The sequence below is a fragment of the Setaria viridis genome, chromosome 5, assembly GCF_005286985.2.
Source record: "Setaria viridis chromosome 5, Setaria_viridis_v4.0, whole genome shotgun sequence".
NCBI lineage: Eukaryota > Viridiplantae > Streptophyta > Magnoliopsida > Poales > Poaceae > Setaria > Setaria viridis.
Window position 1 is genome coordinate 27,734,096 of NC_048267.2, and position 11,698 is coordinate 27,745,793.

Sequence of the window (11,698 nt, forward strand, 5' to 3'; positions counted from 1 at the left end):
ATAGGTACATGCCACTTGGCAGCCAATAGTGCGATTTTTTACTGCAAAAGAAGCATCGTGCTTGCTAGATTCAGTGGATAATCAGCACTCCACCCATCAAAAGACATGGGATAGATGGAAAAGGATAAAGAAGCCAAGAGAGAACTGACCTTTCATCCGGATGCTTTTGTCCCGGTTAATTTTGAACCCGGTACTAAAGGACTTTTAGTCCTAGGTCAAAAATGAGCCACCGAAGATCACATATGGGAGGGGCTTTAGTCCCAGTTGTAAATACCAGCCCCCTTAGTCCCGGTTGTAACAGCTAGAAAATATTGCACTGACGCACCCCTTTTGTCCCAGTTGGAAAGCTCCCTTGTCCCGGTTGGAATTTCCAACCGGGACTAAAGATTTAATCGCATTGGACTAAAGATTTAATCCCGGTTGGTAATTTTAACGGGATAGGGGGGAGGGCTTTTGTCCCGGTTGGAAACACCAACCGGGACAAAACACCAACCGGGGTTCGCAGGCACGCACGCGCACATAGGCAACTCTTTCTTTTCTTCTCCACCTTGTCTCCTCTCCTCCTCCTCTCTCTTTCCTATTTCTTGTGCACACAGCTAGCAGCTCCTCCTCCTCTTCCTTTCTTCTTCCACCTCCTCCTCTCCCTTTCTTTTCCGGGCGGGCGGGCGGGCGGCCAGCTGGCTCCTCTCCCTACTCCTCCCCCTCTTCTAGGCGGGCGGGCGGGGCGGGCGCGAGCGGCGGGCGGGGGTGGTCGGGGTGAGCGCGGGCGGCGGCGGCCGGCGGGCAGGCGGGTGGTCCATTTGTCTTTATTTTTTTTAACTTTAGTTCCGGTTGGTTTTACCAATGGGACTAAAGGAGGTCTTTAGTCCCGGGTGAATGACTCGAGACTAAAGAACCCCTTTTGTCTCGAAAATTTAGTCCCGGATGTCTTTAGTCCCGGGTGAATGATCCGGGATTAAAGAACCTCCTTTTATCTCGAAAATTTAGTCCCGGAAGGATTTTTGGGATCTTTGACCCCTACCAACTAGGACTAAAGGTCCATTTTTCACGAGTGGGTATCAACTTTTATGGGTATCAACTTTTATGAAACACTTCTATCCATCGCAGATACGGGGAACTTGCTTGCGGCTACTATCAGAATATCGCTTGCTATGTGTCTCGAGATGGCGCCCTTTCTACTTCTCTTTCAGATTTGAAAACTGAATGTATTTTGATCCAACTATGTGGACCAATTGTTTCTTTTAAAAACCCCATCCCTCCGCTTCTTTCCATTACCTCCCTACTCCATTAGGCATCCAAAAAATATATTATTAGAGCTCAGTGAGACTCTCCAACATCTAATGTGTCTGGGATGTATGCTCCTCGAAAGAAATCCTCTCACGAATCCAGATACATGCGGACAACAACGTACGGGACCAAAGCATCCTCAATTCCTCATCATCGACAAACCTCTTGCTCGCATGTGCAACCACCCCCCATAATCGTCATGTAGCTCCAGAGAAAACCGAGAACGCCAAGCACGTGAGCTGAGCGCGGCACACACAGGTGTCCGGTACCCGGCCGCGCCGGCGATGACTGGCCACGACAAACCCTATCCTATCCTTCCAGGATCCTTCGTGTTCGTGCTCCCTGGCCTGCTGCCGATCCCCGCCGGGGACCACGGGCCACGTACGCTGCTGCTGCGGGGGCGAGATAAAATTTGGACGCTGCGCAGGGCGCCTTTCCGCCGACGGCGACGCGCCAGCGACCCTGTCCGGCTGTCCCCCCTCCGCTCCCCTCTCCACCGTCCCTTCCACGTACGCGCGCGGGCGCGGCTGATTTGGGCTGCCTCGTCGTTGTCCACGCGAGCGTTCGTGTCGTGACATCTGCTTGGCGGGGCGCGCGCGCGCGCTGATAGGCACCCGCGTGGACGCCGGCGACCCAGGCAAGATACTGTCGGTGGCACCGGCTGCTTGGCTGCAGGCGCAGGAAATAAGCGTGATGGCGCCGTAGCCATCGGCCGAGGTCGCTCTGGTGAGGTTCTTCGTGTGGATCGGATGCTTGGTTTTGGCAGCTGGGTCCTCGCACGTCGGAATGCTTTTGGTTTCTGGCACTGGATCAGGACCACCGTATACGTGTTTCTTCATTCTTGCTTCTCTTGTTTGCAGGTGTATGTATGTCTGGGAGTAGTGTACGTCTATGCTGGCAGTGGCCATGTACAGATATCGTGTTTCTGTACCAAAGGTACGTACCTATATTCACTGGATCTGAGACAGAGACTCGCTCTGCTTTATATAAAGCAAAGCAGAGTACGGAGTACGCTGTTGTTACGACTTACGACACAGGAGTCAGAAAGTCAGGAAGACCAATGCTATGCTACAAAACTAAACGATTTTGGCTATAATCCTGGACAGGAAGAAACCTAACCTCCCTCTATGAAAAACAAAGAAGACATTCCAGACGAAGTGCAACCGACCATACAAGGTTTAACAAGATCCTACTACATACTGCAAAAAAAAAAACACTTCCCATCCAACGAAGTAAACAATGATGCTTGCTGGCTTTTCTAAAAGTGATGCTTGTTGCGCACTATCAACAGCTGGTGCTTCAGCTGGCCTCTCGTCTTGTCGATCCGATGTTGTACTTTGCTCCTTTTGCATAGCAGTTTCCATCGCTGCATAATAAGCCAAAGCAGTCGGAACACCAAGAAACACACTCATCAATTGGTTAGATTTATCTCCCCATGATGCCATTTATCCAAATTACATAGAGCGTGATGCCATTTCAAAGCTCCTCTAAACATATCTTGCCTCAAACAAGATGAACAAAACTTGCCTCAACTGAGAGCATTGGGCGCCATCGACAAACCCAGTTTAGCTAGTTCGTGAGCTACTTTAATACAATGAAATTACTTGAGACTTGAGAGAAAGTATTTGGGGCTCCTAGATAAAGAGCATCAGTAGGAGCAAAGTCAGACCATTGGTCTGCAATGCCTTCTTCAGATTTAATTCAGTGCATCGGTCTTCAAGATCTTCCTGTTCCTGCACCAGCTGCAAAAAAAAGTTTCTTAAGATGAACTGATGGACCTATCTAAGATCGAGCCAAGCCTATGCATACAAAAGTAGAAAGGAAAAAAAATCTCGGTTTTCTGTCCTGATTCACATCAATCGACAGTGACTTTCAAGGCTGAACCATTAACTGCACATAGTCAAACAGCAGAAAGTAATACTACGAAACAACATCTTGAATTTGTTTGAAGGAGGACAACGACCATATAGCAGGAATGGTTCATTGATATGCTTCCAGTATATGCCTAGTGCCTGCCACTTTGGTTGTAATTGTAAGCTGCAGAACATGTTGCATCTGACATTTTGCAAATCATCTTCGTTGCTCTGTGACACCCTCTGTACGTCCTTCGGCCGTCAGCAGGGGTTAGAATGCCTCGACCTGAAGAGCACTGAGACGCGACGTGCTGTTTCAAATGATCGGTCCTGACGTTGATATATTATGTTGGAATGTATGGGGTCTCAATCAGCAAGCCCGTAGGGATGTAGTTCACCAGTTTGTGGCCAACACAACGTGCGCCATTGCATGCTTCCAGGAAACCAAGCTTGCACAGATAGATGACTTCACTTCGTCTTACTTAGGTGGGTACAGGTTAAACAAAAACGCTTTCGCGCCGGCCACAGGAGCTTCAGGTACAAGAGGAGGACTGCTGATATTGTGGGATGAGAGGGTAGTGCAGGTCTCACAGATTGCTGTGGGGATGTTTCATTTATCAGCCTCTATTTCACTACATGATGGCGAAACATTCAGACTGTCAAATGTCTACGGACCATCCAGTCAGGGGCAAAAGAGAGCCTTCTTACAAGAAATGCTCACACTTAAGCCTCCCAGTGGGACATCGTGGATTATAATGGGCGATTTTAATCTCATATACAGAGCCGCGGATAAGAACAATTCTAGGCTAAATACTAGACTGATGAGTCTATTTAGAGAGGCGATCAGCGATTGCGAGCTCAAGGAAATTCCACTACAAAACCGCCGCTTCACATGGAGCAATTAGCAACAAAATCCGACGCTTGTCCGACTCGACCGAGTGTTCTGTAATACGGAAGGTGACGCCTTATTTGCCTCCCATACTCTACATGCACTTTCAACATCGCACTCGGATCACTGCCCACTACTCCTCTCCAATCAAAGTGGACCACAACGGCCAAAGACATTCCGGTTCGAAGAGTTTTGGCCAAGATTGCCACGCTTCAAGGAGGTAGTAACTGAAGCTTGGAGTAAGCTATGCACTCATCACGAGCCTTTTCATCGCCTGTACTACAAGTTACAGGATACTTCCCAAATGCTTAGAGCCTGGAGCCACAACTTTTACCCGGATGCCAAGATGCAGCTTCTCATGGCGTCTGATGTCGTCCTTAGATTGGATATGGCACAAGAACATAGAGCCCTCACCAGGGATGAATTGAACTTGCGACGAAAACTTAAGCGAAGAATCCTCGGCCTGGCGGTGGTTGAAAGGGTCAGACGGAAACAAGCATCACGCATTACGAACATCAAATTAGGTGATGCTAATACCAAATACTTCCATCGGAGGGTTAACGGAAGGAAGAAGAAAAACTACATTCAGCGACTAAAGCAAGGGTCCAGTTGGGCTTTCAATCACGAAGAAAAAGCAAACATAATTCAACACCACTTTGCTACGATGATGGGACCACCGGGACAACGATCACAGGACGTTAACTGGGATAGCATAAATCTCCCCAGTCTGGACCTCAGCTCCCTCGCCGAACCTTTCACGGAGGAGGAAATTAAACGTGCAATACTCGACATACCATCGGACAAGGTGCCCGGACCAGATGGCTTCACCGGAGCATTTTATAAGGCCTGTTGGGAGATTATAAAGCGCGACGTCATAAACGCAGCTAACGCTTTTCATAACTTACATTGCACGAGCCTGCCATTAATCAACACATCCAACGTAGTGTTGTTGCCAAAAAAGGATGGGGCCGAGGCAATCCCTGACTTCCGACCGATAAGTTTGATACACTCATTCATCAAGATTATTACAAAGGTGCTCGCCATGCGACTGGCCCCGCACATGAAAAACATTGTATCACATCGGCTTTCATCAAGCAAAGGAGCATCCACGATAATTTTATGACAGTCAGGAACATGGCGCGTCGCTACCATCGACAACGAATCCCAGCACTATTCTTTAAGCTTGACATCGCCAAAGCGTTTGATTCGGTGCGATGGGACTATATGCTAGATTTACTTCAACGCTTGGGCTTCCCCATTCGTTGGCGGGATTGGATCGCCTCTCTATTCTACACATCTTCATCTAGGATCCTTCTCAATGGGGTCCCAAACAGCCCCATCAAGCACAACAGGGGCCTACGGCAAGGAGATCCTTTATCTCCTTTACTTTTTGTGATTGCAATTGAACCACTACGAGCTTTGCTGGAACAGGCCACTGACAGAGGATTCATATCCAAGCTGCGAGGCAGGTCCCTCAACTTCCGAACATCCATGTACGCCGACGACACGGCTATTTTCCTAAACCCGACTAGGCAGGATGTCATTTCCTTAGCTAACCTACTCACTAGATTTGGTGAAGTGTCGGGGTTGAGAACAAATTTTGAGAAATCTAGTGTGGTGCCTATAAGATGCGAAGGGCTTAATATGGACGACATATTTGGAGACATTCCAGTCACACGGTCCTCCTTTCCGATGCGATATCTTGGACTTCCACTAACGACGTCAAGGCTCAAGAGAGTACACTTCCAATACGTTATAGACAAGGCGACCTGCAAACTCACTGCATGGAATGCTAGGAACATGACTATGGCGGGCCGCCTAGCACTCACGAAATCAGTATTAACATCACAGGCGGTATACCTCCTGTCGGCAATGGAGGCCCCCAAAGAGGTAATGAAGGAAATTGATGCAAAGCGCAAGAAGTTCTTTTGGGCAGGGGCGGCGACATTAACAGGGGGAAAATGCAAAGTGAACTGGCAAAGGTCCGCCCGACCGACAAGACTGGGGGGAGCAGGTATTTTAAACATCTACAAGTTTGCAAGAGGACTGAGGCTCAGGTGGCTGTGGCATGAGTGGAAAGCAGAAGATAAGCTTTGGGTAGGCTCCGAGGTTCCGTGTAATAACACGGATAGGAAATTATTTGCGGCATGTACACGTATCGTCGTAGGCGATGGAGCAAAGACTTCCTTCTGGAATAGTGCCTGGGTTCAAGGCCAAAGGCCAAAGGACATAGCGCCAAGTATTTTCTCCATTTCAAAAAGAAAGAACAGGAGTTTACGTGATGCGCTTCACAACCGAACTTGGATCCGAGACATCAACATACATCACAGCAGTTTCTCGGTGCAACACTTCCGAGAATACGTCCTTCTGTGGCAAGTCGTACAACAGGTAGCCCTACGCCCGGGTGTCCAAGATGAAATCACTTGGAAGTTTACTGCAGATGGTAACTACTCCGCAAAATCCGCTTACGCCGCACAGTTCATTGGTTCGGCTTCCACCAACTTTGACAGCTTGATATGGAAAATATGGGCCCCTAGAAGCTGCAAAACCTTCTCCTGGCTCGCTATCCAAAATCGCCTTTGGACTGCTGACAGACTTCAGAAAAGGGGATGGCCGAATCCAGCTACCTGCCCACTATGTCGGAGATCACAAGAATCGGCGCTACACCTTTTCGCCGAATGCCGGGTTACAACAAGAATCTGGGCCATGGTGGCGGACTGGTTATCGGCGCCAGCAATCCACCCGAGGGCTTGGCAACAGGCCGATACGCTGCACCACTGGTGGTCGATGAGAGCAGGAGCAAATTCCTGCTCCAAGAGAGGCATGCGAACTTTGATTATGCTAGTTACATGGACAATTTGGAGGGAAAGGAATATGAGAATATTTAACAGCAAGGAGTCTTCTGTCAATATGATTTTTGAGAGGATCAAAGATGAGGCCACCGTGTGGATTATGGCGGGAGCGAAACATCTCTCCGCTCTAATGGTGCGATGCTGATTGCGACTGAGTTCATAGTGTTGCTTTATTTTATTTTATACTTCTGGCACAATTTTGCCTCATGTCATTTCATTTTTGATTCATTGTACTTATCCAGTCTGGATTCCTCCTTTTTAATATAATCGGCAGCTCTCCTGCCAGGTTCGTTTCAAAAAAAAATGCCTAGTGCCTGCAGATAAACAAATGTGTCTGCCGAATCATGCCTTGTCCAGCGACAATGAACGGGGAGGAACTTTTTCGCTAAGTCCAAATCATCCTTCAAATCAAAATCTTCTGGTACAGCGCGAGACTACCTGCTTGCATCCCCAATAGTCAACCAAATCACGATTTCTCTAACAGAGTAATAGGTGGAATCATTGACTTTTTCACCTGCAGGCTCATACTTTTCTCTGAATAACAGCTACAAATTCTACTCTTAACTTTAACGACTCTACTGATACATGCATCAGTATTAGTATCACAGAAGAACCATAAACAGCAACACAATCTCATGACTCCATTATCCTCCATGGATGCAGCTGCAGCTTTTTGCCTCCTGCTTATTGTAGCCACTACAGCTTCCTGCTCCGTGTATGCACAACAAACCAATGTTGGCTGCACCACAAAAGAGAGGGATGCACTGCTCTCGTTTAGAGCTGGCATCACAAGTGATCCACAGAATCCCCTTGCCTCGTGGAGTGGCAAGGCCTGCTGCCAGTGGAGAGGTGTCGAGTGCAGCAACAACACGTGCCATGTCATCAAGGTTGACCTCTGCAACAAATTCTTCCTAGATGACCTCTTTGCTCCATTTTAGTCTCCTAGTTTTCGCGGGATGAACGGGAAGATAAGTCACGGCTTGCTTACTCTGCGTCATCTGAAGTACCTTGATCTCAGTGGGAACCATCTCGGGGGAGTAGGTATACCCATACCGAGTTTCCTGGGCTCCTTCCGGAGACTGATATATCTCAACCTCTCTTGCATGGATTTTGATGGTATGGTGCCTCCTCAACTAGGAAATCTTTCGAAACTGCAATATCTTGACCTTGATAACACTTACTATGATTATAGTGGTTATGATAATGTTTTACAAAGTGAGGATTTGTCATGGTTACCACGTCTCCCTTTTCTAAGGTTTCTTGACATGAGTGGTGTCAATCTTAGTACCATTGGCCATTGGGTTCAAGTGGTTATTAGCATGCTTTCTAATTTAAGGGCTCTCCATCTTCGTCGGTGCAAACTTGTTTTTACATACACACCTCTTGTGCATCGGAACCTCACATCACTTAAGATGGTTGATCTAACAAGTAACATGATTGCCAACTTGAATCCCGCCTACTGGTTTTGGGATGCTGACACCATCAGGCACCTTGACCTATCATACAATTGGGTTGTGGGTCCACTTCCAGACGCAGTAGGGAATATGACTTCCCTTCAAGTACTTCATCTTGGAGGCAATCAACTTAGTGATATGAAGGCAAAAACACTGAAAAATCTATGCAATATGAGAGAGTTCATTGAGTTCAAATAGAATCAACCAAGATATTTCAGAATTTTTGCGGGGGTTGCCTTCATGTGCATGGACTAAGTTGGAGTTGTTAGATCTAACATCAACAAATATCAGCGGGGGAATTCCGAACTGGATAAACCAATGGACTAATCTGAGCATTATTCAACTCTCCGCTAATAGGCTTGTTGGATCAGTACCTCTTGAAATTGGTATGCTCAGCAAGCTCAGTCATCTGCATCTAGATTACAACCAGTTCAACGGCTCTATTCTAGAGGAACATCTAGCCGGTCTAGTGAATTTGAAGGAATTGGACTTGTCTTACAACTCACTGCACATGACGATCAGGCCAAATTGAACTAGTCCGTTTAAATTGAAACTAGCTTATTTCCCAGGTTGTAAAATGGGGCATCAATTTCCTTTGTGGATTCAAGGGCAGAGGGATGTTAGTTTTCTTGACATTTCTGATGCGGGCATAGTTGATTATCTCCCAGAATGGTTTTGGAGTGTTTTTTCAAATGTTGAATACCTTAACATCTCTTGCAACCAAATTAGTGGAAGGTTACCAAGGTCACTAGATTTATGTCGTCAGCTGAGATATTTGACCCCAATTCAAACAACCTCACAGGTACCCTACCACAGTTACCTAAGCATTTGGTAGAACTTGACATCTCCAAAAACTCTTTATCAGGGCCATTACCACGAAAAATTATCGCCCAAAACCTTACAGACTTATTGCTTTCTGACAACTGTATCAGTGGTGCTATTCCAAGTTACATTTGTCAATTGCCATTCTTGTCAGTTTTGGATCTTGCAAAGAATCATCTCGAATGACAGCTTCCCTTGTGTTCGAAACAATCATTCATTTCAGCTCTGATCTTGTACGATAACCTTCTGTCAGGCAAATTTCCTTCAGTTTTGCAGAGCTGCCCTGATTTGATCCTACTTGATCTTGCGGACAACAAATATATTGGAGAGTTACCAACATGGATAGCAATTACCAAAACTGTCTTATCTCCAGTTGCGGAATATTGGGGGCGCTTGGTTCCCCGCCAAGCTTCGCCACCGCCTAACTTACGGCACGCCACCAGATATTGGCTGCTGCTTGGTTCAGACCATAACTGCGGCAGCCACCAGTCTCTGCAGCACAAAACCACGCCGCAGTGTGGCGCCGATTTTTGGCGCCGGGCGTGGCAGGCTGTGGCTGCAAGCCAAACAGCCCCATTAATATGTTCTCAGGATCTATTCCAGTTAAGCTCATGGAGCTTGGGTACCTAGAATTCTTGGACCTTGCATATAACAGAATATCAGGCTCCATACCTCATTCGTTGGCCAACTTGAAAGCAATGACCCAGGATCAGGGTCACCAACAAACATTTAAAAACCCTTTATACTGGGGATATGGAAGGCCAGCTCCCCTGAAACAATTCATTTCCCAAATATGATGACAGCCTGGAAGTGTTATTGAAAGGCCAATATCTTAATTACACTGGAAGCATCATATACATGGTTGCCCTTGATCTCTCCACAACAATTTAGTAGGGAAGATCCCAGATGAAATAACATATCTTGTTGGGCTGATGGGCTTGAACATTTCCCATAATCAGTTGTCTGGTGAGATTCCAGTGAAGCTTGGCCAACTACAATCAATGGAATCTCTTGATCTGTCATGGAATGAACTCTCTGACGAAATTCCTTCCAGTCTCTCAGGCATGACAATGTTAAGCAAGCTGAACCTGTCGTACAATAATCTCTCAGGAAGAATACCCTCAGGGAATCAGCTGCAAACACTAACCGATCCAGCCTCTTCGTACATTGGCAACAACTATCTATGCGGGCCTCCTGTTTCCAGGAACTGCTCAGCGCCCGAGGTGGCTGGAGGTCATCATGATGGGCATCAATCAGATTCAGATGTGAGGTATTTCTATGTTGGGATGGCTGTAGGATTTGTTTTGGGACTTTGGGTGGTCTTTGTTACATTCTTGTTTGCTAGGACGTGGAGAGCTGCTTATTTTCAGATGTTTGACAACCTACTGTGCGGACTAGAAATTTCTGTGGCCGCAAGTTTTAGAAGGTGCCTAGGAAAACTGTATTGAAAATAAGGATAAGAATTACTACCTATGTCTAATTGCATCAATTTTGTATGTACATGATGAAAATTGGCAATGAAGTTAATTTTTAGTTCCACACTATATACTGCTTTATAAAACAAATGTAAGATCTTCAAAATTGCTGTCTTACTGTAGAGCATGAAGGTAAGCATTCCATCAAGCATGTGGTGGGCGTGCGGGGAGCGGTCAAGAAGACATGATTGAATCAAGGAAGGAAAACAAAATTGAACAATCTATCCCGTATAAAGTTTGCACCTTGTCTGTTTGCTTACGCTGTTGCGGCATCACCAGCTCATCGCCACACCCTCCTGCTGCCTGGATCACCCCGTCGGCGCTGTGTGTCTTGCCGCTTGCCCTACTCCGCATCTTGCCGCCGGGAGTGATGTTCAGCCGCAGGGAGCCGCATGTTTGGAATTTGGGCACCGGATTGGGCCTCACGTACACTGAGCTCGGTTGGGAGCAATATTTGACAAACGAGTGGTTCAGCCCAAGACATAAGTATCTCACTATGCGTATTGTATCTATTTTCCGCAAGAAATTTTCTTATACATCTTGGAGCGTTTGAGATTTGTGCAAATGTAATAGACGCTTTGGACGGTGCATGCGGACATCCGCAATTGAAGCGGGAGCGGCGCAACAGGCATGCATGTGGGGCCTTGCTCCAAGGTCCCGCTGATTACCTATTTCTTGGATCAGCAGACTAAAAGGGCCTGTTTGGGAGCACTTCACTTCACCAAAAATCACTTCACTCCACCAACTCTAAAAAAATCGCATCCAAACGTGTTTTGCTCCAGCAATTCCGGCTCCAGGAAAAACGTGGAGCGGGGGTAGATCCACGTTTTTGGTGGAGTACCTCAAGGGGTGCTCCAAAAACCTTGAATACAGACCTCGTCGTGGAGTTCGTAGTTATTTACCCACCATGCCATCCGTTACACAGTACCCCTTCGATTCCGGTCAAAAGAAAAAAGAACACCAGACCCATCCGCTACTCATTTGCCTGCGCCCGACCTTGCGCCTCCGTCGATCCGCCGATCGTCACCGGCGCTCTTCCGGCGAGATGGACGGGGACAGAGGCGCC

General features: G+C 47.1%; 1 long non-coding RNA gene and 2 pseudogenes across 1 annotated transcript; 2 read left to right on the plus strand and 1 right to left on the minus strand.

Moving 5' to 3' along the window:
* Window positions 1-2,689: 2,689 nt before the first annotated feature.
* LOC117855570 (uncharacterized) lies at window positions 2,690-11,358 on the minus strand. The gene is made up of 2 exons (XR_004640520.2): window positions 10,876-11,358; window positions 2,690-3,029 (listed from the first exon to the last, which is right to left on the minus strand). It is a non-coding gene; the product is annotated as an uncharacterized lncRNA (long non-coding RNA).
* LOC117855569 (receptor-like protein EIX1) lies at window positions 7,236-9,226 on the plus strand (annotated as a pseudogene).
* LOC140222718 (receptor-like protein EIX2) lies at window positions 9,769-10,736 on the plus strand (annotated as a pseudogene).
* Window positions 11,359-11,698: the final 340 nt, after the last annotated feature.